This window comes from Solea senegalensis, linkage group LG6 (assembly GCF_019176455.1).
Source record: "Solea senegalensis isolate Sse05_10M linkage group LG6, IFAPA_SoseM_1, whole genome shotgun sequence".
NCBI lineage: Eukaryota > Metazoa > Chordata > Actinopteri > Pleuronectiformes > Soleidae > Solea > Solea senegalensis.
Genome location: NC_058026.1, coordinates 19,488,706 through 19,510,769, shown reverse-complemented (window position 1 = coordinate 19,510,769; position 22,064 = coordinate 19,488,706).

Sequence of the window (22,064 nt, the reverse complement as noted above, 5' to 3'; positions counted from 1 at the left end):
CCTGGTGAGGTTGCCACTAAATTCAATTAGACTCTCTAAACATGATGTTAGCTAATATGAAGGAAACCCAGAAAATGCCAGGCCCTCAGGTAGTAAAGGTGATTCATTCATTCTTCCTGTAAACCCTGGCACATCTCACCCACATTTGGATATGTGGAGAAATGAGCGCTCCGCTGTGTTTGTTCTTTATGCATGTGGTGAGTTGCATCCACTCCTGCAGGTTTACACAATTTTCCAAATAATTTAGCTCTATTCTATTGTTATAGTGTGAATGCTTACTGAAGTAACTTATATACACTGTTCCCGTATGAATACAAATATGAATCAATGTAATATAATTGCAATTTTCTCCACTTTTTATACACAGTATAGTATAGTATACATTTATACATACACCAGCATTTCACTCCCCCCGTGCATTGGTGTAATATTAAAGACTGCTTCAATGGTCTTTGTTTTTTTCCTTTATTCTGAGAATGGGGAGAGTACACATTGAACATTCACATGCAAATGTGCCACATTGTAGCCATAGGCTAATTTCCATTTGTAGTCCCTATAGGCAGGTTGATGTGACACAACATCATAATACATACATAATAGCCACACCAGTGTAATGTTCGACCACAAAAAAAAATCCTTAGTGCCAACAAACTAAAATGCCATCGATATTATATAGTGCATCACAGACTCATTTGTGTTTTGAACAATTACATGGTTAGTCCTTATCTAATTTTTCACGTGTTTTGAATATTGTAATAATTCATAAAAAAAACATTTATTCTGTGTCGTCCCAAGACATTCCCGCACTGTGTACAGGAAGTTGTTGTTTTTTTTTTTTACGTAATGGCTGATGGAGGGAAGGTGGATACACAGCATCCTAGAACTAGTAAAGCAAGACCGCTGCAAATTATTGGAGTATGGCTGAACACTCCAAGAAGAGCCCACGGAAAGTTACAGATAAACAAATACAAATAAAATCCCCTCGGAATGTTCGTCAGTTTGATGGGATAAATACCTCAAGCAGCTGGGTGGCAGAGCGATGGGAGTGGTGTGCGATCGCCTACACATCATATGGAAGGGACAGCAGTGGTTTGGTAATTACTCAGAATTCCACAGGGGGCAATAGATGTTCCATACTTGAGCTTTACCCAGTCTTCACAATATTGATGGATAAAAATGAATTAAACAAAAAGTATCACACTGTTCTCTGAAACTTTGATCTTCATAGTATCATGTATAACTAATACCCCATAACATCCTGTTCCACATTCATGAGCTTCAAGGAAACATGACCAAACCTAAATCATTAACGAACACCTGGGCAGTGCACTTGCACTTATGTCTATTACAGTGTGTATATATATATATATATATATATATACAGGAGCGTGTGAGCCAATGTGAACCTGAGCCTGTTTTCTATTAATTGGTCTTTATGAAGCTCGATCACATGTACTGAGAGCCGATGTGTCACAGTGTTTGCAGACAGAGCAAGTCTTTAGTTCCACACCCTGCTGTGCTGTGGAATGACTCTCATCATTTCCTTATGGCATCTCACTGGCTTTCCTGACAGTGTATGCCTCCAGAGGTGACATTCTTAGATCCTTACCAATGGGATGCAAAGCCTATTGGCTCACCGTGCCAACTGTAGCTCTATTGCCTAACTGAGCCGCACATTTGCTTTTTTGATAGGGGAGCCCATTTTCTCAAAGTTTCTTGGAATCAGACAGGCAAAAAATCAGAGCAAAGTTTTGCATCAGCAGAAAAACACTGTCACAGAGTCAAGGATGGCATGCTGTACTTTGTGCTACTTTGTATCAGGTGAGTTTAGTGTCCCATGTTCAGCTTGCTCTCCTGGCATTTTTCTTCTTTTTTTTCCCCCTGACCGTTTCCTCACATCAGTTCACAGTCTTCCTTTTCTTGCATGTTTCCATTGGTCCACTTCACAAAGTCATCTGCTGCTCTCTTAACTCCTTCAAAGTCCCTAGCACACTTCCCAAGGGTGTCTTCTGTCCCCTCAGTCCTATACGTCGGGCTGCGTGAATATCAGTTTCCAGTATTATGAAAGAGAAGGTGTATGATCAGAAATGTACAGGAAGGTTGGAACAGTGAGCACCGTCCAAGTGCCATCAGTGTTATCAATCCTCAAGATTCATGTGGCCAGCATCATGTTGACGTAGTGTAAACAAACATTCACAGGCACCAGGCAGCTGTCAACCACACTGGTGTCCACAAGATCACTTTTATATTTTAGTCATTTGGCAAAAAATGTTATCCAAGGCAACCTACAGTGACACCACTTGCTCTCCTCTCATGTGTGCCGAATTTCATCCTCTATTTTCTTCAAAAAATGGCAACATAAATTACTAAATTGCCATCATGTGCAAGACCTGAAACTAGATATTGAGACTATTAACTCCTCATGAAACTGCTGTTATGAATCAAGGCAGAAACAGTCTCATTTTCTAGACATCAATTCAGTTGTTTTTGCAACCAGTGGAGTTGCCTCCTAGTGGCTATTCAGTATATCCTTATTTCTTGGATGCTGCTAGTACCTCCATTTTATATAGGCTCTGTCTCGCACTCGATAATTGCCTCTTTTCTTGCCTTTGCTCTTGCATTTTCAGGTCTGCAACATCTTCAGAAATGACATTCAATGTCACAAGCAGGTCAATAAACAAGGTTGCCTGAGGATTCCAAAGTAGTCAAACACTTCGCTAAGAGCCTGATCCTCAACCACCCACCTAGTTTGTCCTATTGACTCATCGCTTCTGATTTCAGCATTCACTTGTATGACTCTCCTATGAGCACTCCCATGTCATCAAGCAATGACGACAGTGACACAACACCGCCTGTCGTGTCTCGTCCTGTCACAATAATACATTTTTTTTGGACTATGTGTAAAATATTGCCATAAATAATATTACTGTTGACATTCTCATGATCATTTCATGCCACGGATGTGGCAGGAGGCCTAAAGTGCAGGTCGACTGCTTTTTTCACAACAGTAACCAAAAAAACTGTTAGTTTGGTGACTGGTTTAAGAGAAAAAAAATCTGTTGTTATGTTTCCTGGCTGATAATCGAGGAGAAGTGGATGCTGCAGCTGCTGCATGGCAGTCTATGTGTGTGTGTGTGGTGTGTGAAACCTAGACATGGAGGGGCAAATACAGCACAAACAAACCTAAATGTAAATGACAATATATTGAAGCCAGCAAAATGACTGAGTTCATTTTACAGTATCTTCAGTTGACATAGCAGTTGTGCCAGAACGAGATTCAGAAGACGTGCAGCAGATGTGAATCCGAGCATCAGTTGAACTGGCCACACATGAGCCAGATTCTCTTCTTTTTTCAGCATTTCTGCAAAATGCGTCCCTGTCCACAATCCACCGTTCACCAAAGCAATCAATCTTTTGTAAATGACACATCTTTGTATGCCAGAAAGCTGGTTCTTTGAGCTGATGCCTTGAGTTGTACCTGTGAGTGAAAACATAGCTGTCTGCCAAGCTTCCTTTGCTATTATGGTCTTTCTCAGTTGGCTTGACAACTTTGTTGAATGTGTTTTGACAGCATGGTAAAAAGTGATCATCTGCCCTTTCCTCCAGTTTCATGCCCTCTCTATGCTCTCTGCAACTAATGACAATGCTGCTGGAGATAAACGTCATAATTAATTGAAGGATATTGAAGAGGTGATTAAAAGCAATATTTAATATAAGCAATATATTAAAAGCTCGGCTTTGTCTCCCCTATAGCTAAGACCTCATTTGGGTTGAACTTAAATAACTTCAACCAATGTTCCATCACCTGATTTCTCCTCTTTGCTTGTTGAACATTTTGCTTGCCACTTAACATGTTTTTTTCTTACACCTTCCTTTTTACATTTATAAAGAAAGCATCCACGCTATCGCTATGCATCGTTTTGTGTGTTCCACTAACCTCTGATGAATGTTTCCATGGTTCTCTTTATGCAAGGGTTCTCCTTTAATCAGAGGTGCAAATGCCAAACAGACACTATAGTACAGAGGCTGGTTTTTTATTCAAAGTAAGTCAACCACTTGTGCTTCGTGCTATCGTTGCTGTTGAAAAGCTTTGGCATCCTCTGTTCTGGATGATGAAAAACACGTGGAAATCCTATAACTGAGGGTGTGCAAAGTAACCTGAACCATCCACATCAGTCTGAGCTTGTGGTTCAGGGATTTCGCATCCGAGCTGCTGTTACCTTGTGTATACCCTGATCTCTGATTTCGTCAGTGTGCATTGTCCTGCATTGTCAGTCATCATCTAACCACTTTATCCTCCACCAGAGGGAGGGGGGGTGCTGTGCCAATCTCAGCTACATCGGGCGATAGGCGGGGTACACCCTGGACAGTTCGCCAGTCCATCGCAGGGCCACACACAACTAGAGACAAACAACCATTCACTCTCACACTCACTCCTACGGTCAATTTAGAGTGTCCAATTTACCCAATCCCCACATTGCATGTTTTTGGACTGTGGGAGGAAGCCGGAGAACCCGGAGAGAGCCCACGCACACACACGGGGAGAACATGCAAACTCCATACAGAAAGGCCCTTGTTCCAACCAGGGCTCGAACCCGGGTCGAGTGCTAACCACTACACTACCATGTAGCCTCACCTGCATTGAATTACTGTAAAAAAAAAACAGCACTTTGGCAAATTGAACCTGGAAAAAAAAGTTTCTTCAGTATTATTTTAATATTATTTTTTATCCTGCTCCCTTTTATGTGCGGTCTTTGTATACTTACTATGATTATGATAAAAAAGGCATGTTAGGTCACTCTTGGGTGGTGATAATAGGACTCATTTCTACTTATTACCTGTATCACATACTGTGGTACAGCTCACCTGTGTCTTCCACACCATGGCCAGCAGGGATACAGCAGGATTCATTACTGCCACTGCCTCTGGCACTAAATCAAAATGAACACAATTGTCCTGATCGTCTTCTACGACCCTATCACTCTGGAGTTATGGGCTCATGGCTGGCACTTAAACATGGGCCAGCATCTTCGCCGCCAGTAGCAAATGGCTGCACCTTAGAGATTATAATTAAAATTTCTCAGACTTAATTGACATCACAGCAACTTATTGTGCATTTAGCAATTGGTGGTGTGGGACTGTTAAGTGGCATACACACCTGCAGCTGATTCTCAACACCATCTCATACCATCTTCTAGTATTGTGTGGAGCCGTTTTTAAACTTTTGCACATGTTGGCCTTGTGGAAAAACCTGCATAGAGCAGCATGATCTGGTCTACACCCACAGCGTAGAGGAATTTGATGTAGCAACTAGTGATTTTAATAATCCTCTGCAAAACAGCAGGTAACCATACCGACATGCCTCCGACATTCCCAGACATACTCAGAATTATATATAACTATTCAAAAGAGCGCTTTAAACATGAATCTAAATATACAGTTAATTATGTAAAACCCACACTGGTCAAATCTTCCTACGTAAATCATAGCATGGCGTCATTCCACTGGGTTGATCTATCAACACTGAACTCAATTCAGCACACAGATTTCAGGACATGGTTCTGAGGAATCTGTTTTAATTGGCTTATCAGCCAGTCATCATCATCATGGGCCAGAAAATCTTCGTGTTGCCTCCTAATTGTGTGATTCTTATAATACAAGAGCAGCAGCAACCCATGAATGTGATTGCCGGATTTATATGTTTACAATTACCTCAATGCTTCACACCTTGCAAATTAGCATCATCCTCCTCTCTGGAATATTCTTTCAAAATGAAATTTAATTGGTGAACACGATCTTTTATTTCGTTGGTGAACTTGACCTGGATAATGAGTAGGACTCATGAAGAGGACATGGATTGTAATGATTGCGTGTGGGCTGTCACTGGCTTTATTTCCACACTTCGTTAATTTGTACAGTTCACATCTGTAGGAAGTGAAGGTGTGTGTGTGGGCTGAGTGTGTGCATTGCAGCATTTTTCACACACACACACAATCTACAGTATATTAAAACTAAAATTGTGATAGGAAATTATGGTTTACGATAGTCCTTGTCTAATTTGTTGTGTGATAATAAAAATGCCACATCATGTTGACATATTGACACCAGAAAGCGTGACATAGTGCCTTCTCCACTCACTGAAAGCCAAACCAACTCACAGCACACAGGAGCTGCTGGTCGACTTCTGCATTGTTTGCTAAGTTTGTGTTACTTTGGTATCCGAAAAAAAGAATTTCAAACACAAAATAACACAACTACAATGACCAGTTGAGGCAGCAGTGTATTGAAATTATTCAATCTATTTATCTGAATCTATTATATTATTTTATTATATAATATATTATATTAGATATATTATTATAATATTGCACATTTCCCTGGAATATTAGAATATAATTGTAAACGTATGTTGCCCACCCCTAATGAACAATATTAGAGGATTATTAAATGAGTTTTATAGCCCAGTTTTGTGTGTACATGTTCAGAAATGAAGGCACTAGTGTCCCACACAATCCACCAATGGATTGTGGAGGAAATGTCTGTGGCCTGTGGTGCTCTGACTGTATTTCCTGCTGCTATTAAAAGCAACATCACAGATTCTTCTGTTCTTGGAAAAGTTTCAATAAAATTTGAACTGAATAAGTACATGCTCTGGCAGAATTATACTTGCCGTGTCTGTTATTCCCCTCGCATTATGAAGTCTGAACTTTTTCTATTGTGGGGAAATAAAAGTGGAGTTTTTGTGCACTAAAAGTTAAAGCTCAAAGAGTTTCAGCTCACAGAGAGGGTTATCAAAGGATTTCCTGCTGTTCACCAGCAACGGTCTACATGCAGCTTTGTTCCTTGATATTCTTACTTCAAAAGGGCAAAATCAGCAAGCCATACATATATCCGAACACGAGATATGAGTCTGTCTGTTAACCTTTGTGGTCATACTGAATGTAATTACAGTTTAATTTACATACGCTTTGAACATGTGTCCTAATGAATCGTTGAAGGTGTGCAGTGAAGCCCTCTTTCACCATGAATAACTGAATACAGTAACCAGAAAACACCAGTGCATAGTTTAGAATTAGATTGTTTTTTTATTATTATTATTTGTTAAACGCTGCACTACTGGTTCATGTGATGTTTTATGTGTGATATGTTTGAATATGATATGGTTATACATATTAACGATCAACCATGACGGCTTGTGTGAATATGCAGCTGATAAAAAACAGATCAATTTCAAACAATATATTCCAAAACAGTCACACACACAAAAAAACTATGGAATCCACAAGATAACCTACAAGATAACCTATAATATATAATATAAGCACATTCAAATCCAGTACAAATGAATTACTGCAGATGTAGCGATTGTATTTTCCTGATTAAGATGCTGTAACTTTTTAACACCTGAACAACAACAAAAAAGCTCTGCGACCTTGGTGATCGCATGCCTAAAAATACAGAATGTCATTCCTGTGATGTACCGCAGTCTAACTGGTATGTGCTGACATAAACAATTTTCTCTCAAAATTGCAAAGCAGAAAATCAAAACTGAACTGTCATTCCAAATTACAGTCCATGACAAGTACAGAGACTTTAGCTCCGTGGGCTCATTACTGGTAATCTTGGCTATTACTGCCAAATGAGCTTTACATTACCATGGCCCGACTGGAATTTGACAGCAATATCCCTGTCACATTCTTGAGCCATCCCAATTATGTGAGCAAGACTTTACCTTTCTGTGCTTCTGCTATTTTGTGTTGCTTCAAAGCAAAGTGGCAACTGAATCTCGATTAGTTGACTGACTTTCCACATTAAGGAATACAACCACAACTATTGAATTAAGCAGAGTGTGGCATGCCAATTAGCACTGTGTGCGAGGTGCTTTCATCTAATTGCCATGTGTGCTTGACAGTATGATAATGCTTGATTCCACTTTTTCTTATAACACAAACCTCCCAATACCTGTCTGATTCAGTTGTTTTACATAATCTTCTGACGCATTACCATGTTGCCATGACCAGCCAATTCAAACAATAATGTCCCAATTGTGTGACAGATGTTCTGCTCCCATTAAGAATAAGTAAACAGCCCACAACATGGGCATTAAAATGTTCTTGCTTCTTTTTAAGTACTTACACCCTGAACTCACTGATTTATTCTTGTGATTAAGAGGGTTTTTGGATTCAATCAGGTTTCATCTTTTTCTTTTTAAAAACAGAGATATTACCAGTATCTTAGTGGTTATACTGATTACCGATTATCCTTTCAGCTCATCCCTACAAACCATGTACTAAAATATGCTTTGATTAGTTGACCTGCAATGTGAAAATAGTTGCGTCGTTATGCATGGTGTTATAAATACAATTCTGTCTTCTGAATGTTATTTTATTGCGTCATTCATTATAGATTGGACCATCTTTATTCACAAAAGACACAACTAGAAATCTAACAGCACAGTCTAAGCTTACGCCGAGCAAACCAAGGACAAATATAACACATATAGTCACTGCTATTGTCCTGTGAGAGACACATTCCTTTTATTTTCCATTTACTTGGTAAAGAGGTGAGCCAGAGAAGGGCAGGAATTTATGTGAAGGCTTACAGCATGGTGATGTGTAGTTTTTCTTTGTACCTGCAGCACAAGAAAAAGGCATACACACGCACTGTATTGCTGCTTATGTATTCTGGGTTGGGATTATTACAAAAATATCTATCAAAGTAAAAGTTTGAATCAACTAGAACCTGGAGGATATGAACATTTAATGTCACTATTATTCTGACCCAAATAATCGCAATTTATTGTACTATTGCAATACATGTAGATGCGATACTCACAAAATAAGTGACAATAATTTTGTTGAGATAATATTTATTTTGTGTTTCCTTTCCTGCGAGAGTCACAGTTTTTTGTTTTACTGTAGTTGTATTGTATATTGTGTGTCAGCATAACTATTTACGTAGAAGCACACAATTACATGCTGTTGCACAAAATGGACAGCAGGTGGCAGCACTGACCAGGAGAGTCACTGGAACTCCTAATAGTGCGTCGCGGATGTGGAGATCATAATCCGGTTGAATGGAGAATGAGGAACAGTTACCCTGCGTCGCTGATTTCTTGATTATACTTTCAGGTCAGTTACTCACCTTTTATGTGACTTCAGATGTTTACAAGGTCATATGAATCCCCGCTGATATGTGGTATGTGAGTTAAAAGTGTTTTAAGTGTGTAAATATCTAAGTGTCATGGTGTAATTGGGATTATGGTGTCTTACGCCATAGTCAATTTACTGTGGTTTGTTTCTGTCGGCTCCTGGGCGTTTGTGGGTTAATACTGTATGTATGAAAGTAAGTTGTGTGTGTTACATTGTCTGAACTGTTTAAGCTAAATCAGTATGAATCAGTGAGTTCATGGATCATAGCAAGCAATGATTCAGCCATTTTGATTGTTTCAGTCATGTTTATATATGTAAAAATAGTTTCACTGCAAAGGAGATTTATTCTGTTATAGTAAGTAAGAACTTAAAATAAAATGTAGAGTTACACAGAAATACTCTACTTTGATGAGGAGATAAAGATGACATGTGTTTAAGGGAGAAGTGAATACATGATTGATAGTAGTTGATGAGTGATTGTTTTAGGGGAAACATGTGGTTATGACCAGTGCTTCAATGCAGACGAAATAACAGAAATAATTCATGATTGCAATGGAAACGTTTAAATGAATATGAAAGTAAATAATCCGGTTTAATGGAGAATGAGCAACACTTATCCTGCGTCACTGATTTCTTTATTATACTTTCAGGATTATCTATATATCTGTCAGTGGAGACCCACTACGTAGAAATAAAACTTTCAGTTTTGAATTCTTAAAATGGCCATAACACATAGTGAAACATTATATTACATTTTTTTAATAGTTATTTCACATTGCATACAGGATACATATTTTTTGGCTTCAAAGTGAAAATAAAACAAGAACCTTAATCACAAATCATTACGGTGCTGAAATGACTGGAAAGTCGCAGGGTCTTCATTGTGGTACTTGATTACTTGATGATTATACTGATAATGGTAATCCACCACAATCAAGTGAATGTTTTGATATCACATATTGTCCCACTCCTTTGACTAACATCAGTTAATGAAATTCCATCAGTCAGTAAATATGCTCATCAAGGCAAAGCAAACTTGGTCTAGTGCATGTGTTTGTTTTCTTTTTGAAAATGTCATTACTGTGATGGGCTCATTGTGGCTTTTGCAGCCAGCTGTTTCCCCTTTCCCAACCTGGTTGCTGAGGTTGGATGACTTGCAGTGTTACCCAATCTATAACTTCACAGTGTGCTAACATTTCTGTGGCTCTTCATTTCTTCACTACATCTTTCTTTGTTTGAAACAATGCCGATATCATAACCTTGAGTATCTACGTCAGTCCACTATAGTATTTTACCCCTTTAAAACAACTTTAAGACATTTGTACTGCTCCAACAGTTTGACAGACATATGTAGCCCTAAATCATGTCCTTGTCAAAGCATGAATGTGTTTAGGGACACATTTATGTCATATTTAGGGTTACCAAGTTGTCTAAGATTTTACTTTTTCTGATATTTGTTCTCGAGATTTTGGCCAGTATCAGATTGATCCTGATACTGAGTATCATATTGGCTCATCCCTATTACAATGCGTCTCAGGTCACATCCTTCTGTAAGCCTAGAGTAAGCTGAAGTGTATTGTTACCGTCACGGTGGTTGCAGCATGTATTTTACAGTTACCCACACGTTGCACATCTTATGAGTTATCAACAGCACATGAAATGCCATTAACTTGCCATTAAACGACAATCAGTTCCTTTTAATTAACTTGTGTTGAGCTGTAACTGCTGATTTACATAATCCATTGAATTGTTGTGGAGGAAAAAGATAGCATCCACCATAAATATGACAGCCTGCATGTTGTGTTCAGTGTGCTCTCATAAACAGAAACACCGCCACTTATTTCTTTCTACTCATTATTATTTATTTTTACATGTTATGCATCGATTTATTAAATGTTTAAACTGTATCTTCAATTAAAAAAAACAAAAAAAACCCTGATAAATTGTACTCGATTTCACTAAAAGACCACCATATCAATTAACGTGAATGAACCTGACCTGAGCCCGACAATCATTCCTTATCCTGTGTATCCCTGCTCTAATGTGAAATCAGTATTAGTTCTGTGTAAATGAGAGCATGTTTGCTCTGGTGAGGGATAAGTATAATTTAAGGGTGGCGTACAGTCCATTGTAAATGCAGGAGAACCACTGTCTTGTTATGTGACAGGAGGCAGCCTCCAGTTCTTATATATCTGAGACTGGGAAACTAACTGTGGAGCACTGGCCTCAGGCATTCCAACCTCCATCTGATGGGTAGCACACCAGGAACCCATTAGGAAGACAAAGGCAAACAACAACCAAGCCATGAAGAGGGTGAGCCAGAGCAACATCACAAGGTTGTCTCACTCTGCCACCCTGTCAGTGGAAGCCAGAGTAGCTCCTCACAGGACACTAAATATGGGTCAAGAAAAATGACAGAATGAATAAATGAACACAGTTGAAGATGAAACCGCCTACAACATCACCTTGACATCTCAAAGCAGGAGCCTCCTGCAGGAAAAACTACAACGCTGTCTCACTCATTTATGTTTTAAAAACATTGTTTGCTTTATACGTGTGTGTGTGTGAGGGGGATTGGGAGGAGAATTTGTGAGGAAGCAGACAGTGAACAGCTCGAGTTCTATAATGGCTTTCTCCTCCATTCAGGCTTGTTTGGACACATCATTTGTTTTCCTCCTCATGCCCCGACCCCTGATCTTGGCTTTCACCCACCTCTCTTATTGTCACAATGGAAGATAGCTCACCAAGTATCTTCCATTACCGTACAACTGCCTTCAAATATTTATTTTTTTCCCCCTCTTCCAAATCACTGCCTTGCACTTCACTGATTCTCTCTGTTCTCCTAATGCTTTATACTCCCTCTCTCCTGACAACTCCATCCGTCGATCAAAAGTTTACCTTACCCAACTCTACAAATCCATTTAAGCATCCTGGGGAGAAGAAACACAGCAAGGGCATTAGGGGCAGGAGAGAAAAAATAAAATCTACAGCAAATATTGATTTGATTCAGACTTGACTTCTGGTAGCTCACTCTGCATTCTGTAAATTGATTAACACTTACAATTTAAAAGCATTCTTTCTTGACAGCATTTTTCACACCATGACCTCAAACACAAATGCATTATACATTATTATTTCTATGAAGCCACATGTTATACACCTGGATAAATCAGAGTGCATCTCAACGCACTTTGTTTTTGTGTCCATGTCACGCTGAGATGAAAATATAAAGAAATTGGGCGTGTTCAAGACGTCTTTTGATACTTGGACCAAAAAACAGTTGGTCAGACTGGCCTTCAGTCAGCGCGTTTACATGCACGTAAAAGTTTTAGTCGGAATAAAACAATAATTTGGTTTTCTTAATGTCATGTAAACACGTTACTCCGGCTAAAATCAACCTAGTCTTAGTCAGACTAACATACCTGAATAATGTGATTCATAGTCCGATTACTCCTGCATGTACGACTGGAGTAGGACTTGGCGGACACTAAAATGTCCTCACCAATCTTTGACCTGAAAGTAGAAGGAGAGGACATATGAACTGCATTAATGTTGCCAGAAATCATACAGCAATGGTGTTTTTCTTCGGACAACACAGCAACCACAATTTGTGTCATCATACAGAAACATACAGAAACACGGCACCATCCATCTCGGCGTTCGCTGTTTCTCGGCGTTCCTGTTGACGTAAAGGTCACCAGGAAACTGATTCATGCATGTGCGCTCCCATATTGACAGTTGTGTCAAAGTAAATCTGGAGGCCGTGCACTTTACATTAACGCCGACACTAACATTTTTTATTAATTGACTTTAACACTGCACATGCTACATAACTTGCACACTTGGTTTATTTTACAGTGTGAAAACAAGACAAGAAAGTGTAATGTAACCTGGTTGATTATAATTCATCATTCATGATTAACCATCCAAGCTCACAAATAAGTGTTTAGTGAGTTAGTGGGTTTGCACAAATCCTCAGTCACATGAGCTGTGTTTATTTACAGCAGCAGCCCTGATAATTGCTTTGTTTTTGGCCCGAGCTTGAGATTTAGCGGCCAACTTTAGTTTATCTTCTAAGTTTGTGAGTAACAGTTAGACTGTGACTGGCAAGAAAACAACAGGGTGGTAACAAACCATGAGGGATTATTTTTTTTTAAAGTGTCACAAAAGTGACATTGTGAATTAAGGTATTTTAAAATTTTAAAACTTTGAAAGTTTTGTTACAAACTAAATGAGGGCCATTTCCATCCAGGTGCAAAATAAATATACTGAGTAAGAACTTCTCATCTTCTGTCTTCTCTTGCCTTGATTATTCTTCTTGTATCATTGGTGTCTGCTGAAAAAGATAGTAAATTATTGTGCAGGCAACTTCACTCTTTCAGAGTTCGATTGTGTAGGTTATCAATTGTACACTTTAAAACGTGTGATTTAGGTTTCTGCCATTCTATTAATGGCTATGAATATTTGATTGCTCCTTTATTATAAAAAAGTCAATCAATTTATGCAATAATTCATGATGATACTAAAAAGATACATGATTAATTGATGAATGATGGTTCTTGTTTATTCTCCTGGTCATGTGGTGCAACTTTGATTTCAATCAAAGTCTGAGTGCAAATTTTTTAGGTAATTTTAGGTTTACAAACCCTGATATTTCAGCCTGGTTTTCACGTTTTCAGTTAGTCCATCTTTAGTTTTTAGGGGGATGGTGGTATGAATAATCATTGGATCGTAACCAGCCACTGTCGACTGGCATTTTTGCTTAAAATGCCCCCCTCTCTAATTAGTTAAGTTTGTTTTGCCGAGTTTCATAGTTTTATTGTGTGCCTTGAATTTATCAGGATATTTAACTATGACCCTCTGTGTGTGCGAAAACGGAGAAGCCAAAAATCTCGGGTACAAATGAAGTCACCCTTAGTCATGAAAATGCGTGATGACAGAAGTGTGACATTGCAAGCACAGCTTTGAAATAATTGCATTAGTTGTCAATTCCAGATCGTCTTCTGATGACAATTTATGACTCGCCTACCGTTGCTCCCTTACTCGTCTGTCATGTGTCTGTACAAACATCATAGCACACTCACACACACTATCCAGACGTATTTGTTTAATGCGCACAGGTGTTCTAATGGGGAGACAAACATAGCAGTCTCTTGACCACTGTCTCCCTCTCTGATATGCTAACATGCCAAATGCCTTGTCTGCCCATCCATCACACAGGCAGGCAGATGATTGGCCGCCTCGGACTGCTCCTCATAACAACACTTTCTGCATGGTAACTGTTACTGTGGAGGGAGAATTACCGAAACTCACCGAGATACAACCTGCTAAAAATAGCTGCCATCAAAAATCCCCTCGGCTTGTTACACCCATGTGCATGCATGTGTGTGTGCGTGTGCGTGTACATGCATGTGCGAGTGGATGATCAGGTGTGTGTGGAGCAGCGAGACAGAATTATGGGGAGAAAAGAAAAGAGAGGGCTGACACATGACAGAGGCGAGTGATTGACTGACACACTGACTGGCGCAGTAAATGGCTGACTGATTATATGATTGATTTACTTACCACCTCCTGTCTTCACTAAGTAAGTAGCATAAATCAGTAGTGCAGTGAGGAGCAGCACTTTAAAACACCTTGCCTGGCCTTTGGGTATTTTCTGGCTTTTCCAAGAGATATAAAGTTACTGACACATCACCTAGACCAAAACGCATGAAGGGAACTTAACAGCAAAAATACATGAATGGATGTGTGTGTTGAGAGAGAGAGAGAGAGAGAGAGAGAGGGTGAATCTATGATTCCAGTGGCAAACTGATGCGTCTAGTAGGATGAACTCCTTTCATGTGCTCGTATTTACAGATACCACCCAGGGGCCAATATTGTATTTAGCTACCCACTAGTACTGTGTGCAGGAAGGAATGCTGAAATATAATATTTCTATCTCTCTCCGAGTTTGAGTGTGTGTGGATCCTTGGGTGAGTTTGTCTTGTGTCCAAATTCAACAGCCTGGCTTAAAGCTTCGTTTTGCTTCAGTTGCATTCAGTGGAAGATATTGTTGGTATTAAGGTCTAAAAGCCATTTTACTGTTGTATAAAATAAATTATGCGGAAATGAAGACATTAAGCCATATACTGTACTTTCAGGGGAATGATTGTTTTAGCTGGAGGTTCAAGACGACATTCATGAAACAAAGCTGCAATTTTATTCTTCCATTTTAATTATCTTTGATTGTTTTTAATTGTCTTCACTGCCAATTTAAATTGCAATATGTAAATGTTTTGAAGCAGTTCATGTCTAACTTTTCACCCTCTCTATACAGTCTATTATTGCATATTTTGATGTTATCTCCTGTGGCATCGCTCTGTCTTGTTGTAAATGTTATGATGCCTGATTTTAAATATTATGTATCTCAACTCAAATTGGATTCACAATTGATACCAGAAAAAACTGCAAACATATTTAAAATGTTCATAGTGTCCCTAGAAATTCCAGGGGGGACAACAATTATGTCACTATTGTAAAGTTGCAGCAGTAGCAAGATGTCTGCAAGGGAACAGGTAGTTTTCCTCCGAGGCAGCTCCTGACAAAGTTGTCAACAGTGCTTTAGAGATAACGTGGCAGAAGAACATTGTAAATCGAAGATTTCACGATATTGCAAAGAGCATGCACGGTGACTAAAGCTGTTGAAATGATGTGCATTACAGTTATTAAGATGCAACTTTTCAAAGCAATCGTGTGTGGATTGCCATGCTCAAGCAGGAATAAGGAACAATATTCTCTGTTTTATTTTGATCATGCAATCAGTAATACTCAGAGCACTCACTTGTAATATTAAAATTAAAATAAGAGTAGTTTAATTGATAATCACAGTTTTGTTTTGTTAAAATGTGTCGCATTGCAGAGTAGCCTGATGAGTAGAAAGAAAAAGAAACAAATTGATCCTGGCTGTGGGAATTTGGAAGTGAACTGTAGGAATTTCAAATTATTACATCAGGTTGGAGATATAATTTTGGAGAGTACAAGTTCAATGTTTTCTTTTTGAACACATACAGGAGCAAACAGTCACAGAAGCAAACAGAAGAATCGAATTTCATACACACACACAAACACACGCACACATCTTCACTCAGTGAGCATCATTTTTGTTTCCTCTGTCTTTTGCCTGCAGTTTGGCCCATCATGTGCACTTATGGAGTTGGACTGATCTCTTTCACAGTCCAAGGAAGTCCTGAAAATCTCAAAACAAACACACAAGAACACTCTCTGTCAGCACAATATCAATACTTATTGGCATACCACTAGTGTCCTGCCATTCCTGCAATACGTCCTCCTCTCAGTGTATAAAAAAATACAGCATATTCTGCCAGCTGGAAGCCTTAGTGATTATTTAACTGCTCTGGGCTTAGCTCGGCAGCCCGCGATGGGAGGATGAGGGAGGAGAGGAGACGATAGAGGGAGGGAGAGGGAGGAATTAGCAAGAGATGAGGTATTGGTGTGTATGTGTGGATTCTTGAGAGTTGTGTGTCTCCATGCGTGCATGTGTTTGTAGGTGCTCTAAAGGCATTAATGTGCGAAAATTCTCTAAGAGCATCCCTGAGCCGATTTTGGAGTGTCAGATCCGCTTCCTGTCTGCGTGCAAGCAAGTTCTCCTTCAATTGGAAATGTTGTGACAGTGAATCCAGCTATATGGATCATCTTTAACATGTGAGATTTTTCTTTTTTTTTTTTTCTTGTTACTGACTCCTACATTACTCTTAGCTATCAAACACTCTTTTCCCCGCCATCTATATAGCTACACGTCCTTAAGGGCAATGCAGCTAATAATTAGCATATATACCGTTGGACAGAGAGAGAGCGAGAGGGAGAGAGATGGAAAAATCCTCATAATGTGCCGAGAATAGCAACAATTGAAATCCTCCATGCAGAGCCTAAATAACAAATCGTAATCCTGTAATTGATATCCAATTTTGGACTGCTGTGTACACTGTTAATGTGTTTTTGCTTGAACACAGAATCATCCACAAGACATTTCAAACATTTGGCATGGTGGTTTGATGCAAAAACATGTTGCCAAAGCATGTACACAAACAGGTCCACAATAAATAATTGATGCAGTTTAAAAAAAAAAACAGGTTTAAGGTTAGAGTAAGGGTTCGGACTAGTAAGGAATAACAAGTAAGAAAAGTCTACACTTTCAAATGAAGAAAGAGGAACCATTGTGTATACAGAAATATAATGGAAAAGCATGAAAATTTAATTTAGTGATGAGCAGTAGTTCTCAGTCGTGCCTCAGCCATGGATAATTTAAATCGTTTCTTCTTTTGAAATAGATGGAGACGCTGCACTTTTAAAGACAAACTCAATTTAGATATGTGTAGGAAATTCCATAGCAAAAGGGACTTCTGTTGACATATATTCCCCTTCTGGGGCTTTTAATCATGGTTCGTCAAGATTCTCACCTAGATTGAACATGAAAAAGTGCCATCTTGGGGTTTTGATCATCATATGTGAGACACACACATTCATTGACAATGCAAGTCATAATGAAGACATAACTCAAGCACCAGTAATTGTTCATTCTATAAGCTGACAAAGAAAAACATGGAAACTATCTAAAAGCGCATTTATGAATGAAATAACTGAGGGACTTCAAATAAATGTTTGAAACTCAATCAATATTGATATTTTAATGCATTTTTGTCCTGCGTATATTTGGTATTGATCTTTCTTTGGATGCCCTCAGACAAAGAGACACTGCACCGATACAAAATAAATACTGACTGAGGAGATAAAGGGCAGAGCTCCCAGCAAGGAGACAAGGACACTTCTGAGGGTGACTTCTTTTTAAAATGTAATTATGAATGTGCAGTTTCAAACATTATTACATTTTATATTGGTGTTTTCCCAAAAGTTATTGAAAAAAACCAAAATAGTATTTCTTGTATATTTACAATCACATTTATATGTTCAGTATGATACAACAATGTTTTTTTTAAACAGAAATATCCATAAACCTTTTCCTGTACATTAAATCCCAATTCATCCTGCATAATATTGATATTTTCCATGCAAAGAATAACACGATTTTCAGACGGCATTCACTAAAACGTTTGTATAAAATAATCCTAAGAGTTTCATTATATTAAGAGTATCATTAGATGACATCACAGTCTAAGATTCACAATTAAGCCTCTAAACATTAAGTAATATTATTATCCTTCCATTCACTATAATGAAATTAAATTATATATTTAAAGTGCAATTGCATATTATTTAATGAGTGTCCTGTTTGCTAGCGTCAATATTTCGGTAAATAGCCAATATTTGCAATCTCTGAGATACTTTTTTAGAATGATATGTCTTTTATTCCTGTACTGAAAATGATGTGAAGGAACAACCAGCAGCATATCTTATCATAACATTTAGAAACGGCTAGTTTGTCCAAAGGTGACAAAACTCGCCTACCAGCTCACCATAAGTTCAGTGATAAACAGCATTTAAAATGCTTTGGTTTTTATCTCAGTTTTTGTCCTGGAGACCGTAGCTGGTCCTCAGAAAACCTCAGTTGAGACAGGAAGTGTTTCATAAGACTGGTCTCTCAGACGGCACATAAAGGATAATTGACAGTGGTTTCCTCCACAAAACAAACAAAAAAAAAACAGGGTTAAAAACAGCACCATGACCTTGAGTAATATTAATTTGTGTTATTTCAGGCTTCTAGTAATACTACCAACATAACAAGAGATGTTGTCATATTGAAATGTATAGAAGGTGATCGCTCTCTCTTATCTGTTTATTTAGGACTTTCTGCTGTACAAGGGATGATTCTACAGCATCTGGACTAATCTGTCAGAGGGTACAAAGGACATCGTGATTGTGATAGAGGGAACAAAGGTCCTGACCACTCTGGGTAACTTTCCAAGGACGTGTGTCATGCTTGTTGGATTGACGTAGGCAATGGTTCTCGCCTATCCCAAGGAGCTCAGGTACACTTTTCACAACTCTTCCTCCAGCTGAATTGTTCAAATCTTTCCCCAAAAGTGATCAGCCTCAAGAACAAACTGTTGGCTTAAGAGGGGACCCCTAAATCCACTGGAGTGCTCTGTGCTGCTGTTAAAGGAGACATTCTAGACATTCATATTATGTGTTTGTAAAACAATCACGTCAATCGGACGTTTTTTGAGAAATTCAGTGTTTTGCGATTATGACAAAAAGGCAGTTCACAGGGCATTAGCATTGTGTTAAAACCACTGTAAGGCTGAAAACATTTCACTTGTGTGGTATGGAGGAGAGGGTTCCTACAGACAAACCAAAGTGTCTATAATTTTATTATAATTTTGCAAGTGTACGGACAGATTCTATAGAAGACTGTTTATGAAGCCGTCACTTTACCTGAAGTTGTCTTCCTGTGATGCCAAGTCCGTAACAGTCACTAACAGAATGCAGTGCCAAACACTCTCAGTGGACACCAGTGCAGGAGATTATTTCCATATTCCAATACAGGCTATAGTATTGAAGTCAAAATTGAAAGGGAGCTTTTAATCTGTTTGGAGATAGATCTAGCAGTAGGCTCAATTTCACCCATAAAATTAGTAAATGTAAATCACTTTTTTGCAGATATTTGGTAAATGTAAATTCGTTTTTTTCAGATACAATTAGTTTTCCCCATGAAATGTATTTGGTTTTACTCAATGTTTGCCATATTATTGGTAAATCCAAAATATTTCAACCGATGAATTCATTATTTTTAATTCAATTTACTTAAGTAAATCAATAGTTTTTAATCAATGTTGTAGTAATTAAAATCTATTCAATTATATCAAGTGCCTTGCCAGTAGCCAATGGTCAAAATTTTAGAGTGTAAGTTATAATATATCCGTCATGTCTCAGATTGATGTCAAAAAGAGAGTGTGTTGGTATTGTGATGTTATAGTATTGCTATGTTTGTTTGTAGTCTGTATCATTAAATTAATCAAATGCTTGGGCCAATAACAGCAGAAGCAAATGTTGACGAACATAAATAACATATTAGTCATCGGCAGGCAGATACTCAGCAGTAAAAACATTGCATGTGTGGCTCTCACAATTTAAGGAAGGAAGCTTCTAAAACATTAAAACAAGAAGCAGGACTTATCCCCAAAGTTGCTCCATGTTCATGTGCACATCAGCAACAGATGGAGTTAGAAAGTGTGTCTGCAAGGTAACACAAAAGCACTAAATCCTTATATTTGTTAAATATCCACCATTTATGTACAAAGGGAGACTGAGAGACCTTGCCTGAAGCTCGGTTGCTTACATGTCAAGGAGGAAATTAACCCCACTGACATTTGTCTGCAGACCCTTGTTTTTCTACTCCCCTTTTTAAGACATTTAACTGGGGTAATGAGGCCTCTTAGATTCGATAATGTTCGACATTTCGATCTCAGGCTGCAGCTCACTGTGTTTGACTAAATCTTCTCATAATCCTGGATGGCACAACAGGCCAAAACACAAACTCAAAGCATTAATGAACTATGCGTGCCACAAATGAAACACATTATCCTTAATTTCTGATGACAATAGATCTCCTACATATTGCACCTTTTTAAGACTTGATTTACTGAGTGGGTGGGGGCTAAAATGCAGTGGTCTGAGGAGCAATACTAACTGCCCGCTTGTGCAAAAATATCTTTCCAAACCAAAGTGCACTTCACGTGCATGTAAAATAATGAACTATAACATCTCTCTCTATTCGGACTTTGTCACGACACTGAAAAATGTGGGTTTTTCAGTGTTTGTAACGAGTTTAAATGTAAACACTCACAGCAGGGGTCTGTTTTTCTTTCTGCTCTTCTTCTCTACTTAATTTCCTCATCTTTGGTGATTTAAAATAAAGTGCCAAAGCGAGCCTTTCCCCGTGTTTTTGCATCCTGGGTAGACGTATGTGTGGGAGGAAGACATCTCAGACATCTATTGTAGCCAACAAACCAAAGGCAGTAGTGTAGAAGCAGGTGCAATTACTCACAAGTGAATGGCAAAACTGCTAATGAAGCATGCTGAGGTTTTTTCTTTTTTTAATTGTCTGAGGAGTTATCCTGTGCGTCATCGAGCCATATTTTCTGACATGTCTAAAAGTATCCACAACAGAACATGTTTGTTTTAGTCTTTACTTAATAATTCCTTACTCTGTCACTCAGACATCATTTTTTTCACATGCTTTCAGCCACTATTTTATAATGTATGTGTTATGAGGAGAAACGCTGCATATGCACTTACATAAAAACCCTGTAGGGTTTAGGTTAGAGTGAGCTTAAGGGCTGAGGTTTGGCATAAGCTGAGCTGGTTAGGTTTGGGGAAAGGGGCTGGAGAATGCAGCATGTCTATAAATGTGTGTGTGTGCGCATGCTGAGTTGTCCATATGAGCACCGACTTTGAACATCCCTTTGTTCTTGTGAGGGTATTTTGGACTGCCAGGCCTTTCTTTTGGACGGTCTTCACAGTGGCCCAGAGCTGATTTTAGGGTCAGTGGTTGACATGGTGAGCCTCAGAGGACCGAATGGTTCCATTTGGCGTTTTCAAAAGTAACAAAAACCACAGAGCGTGTTTATATTTCCGCGCATGGGTGTGTATGTCTGTGCCTGAAGATATAAAACAGTAAATAGAACATTTTACCCTCAGAGGAAATGTCCATAAGTATGTTCTTGCTGACTCAGGACCGCTGAGTAAAGATGTTGCCGTCTGCGTGTGTCATTATTGGCACCTGTGCATGTGAGTGCGCACGTGGGTTTGAGTCAGAGCAGCCATTGCGGAGCGCCAGGCTTTTGAGACATGCATGCATGCATGTACTTCGTTATATGTGCACATGAGATACACATGTGCGTCTGTGCTTTAATGAAGCATAAACACATGTAGGCAAATGTGCTGCTGAGTCCACAA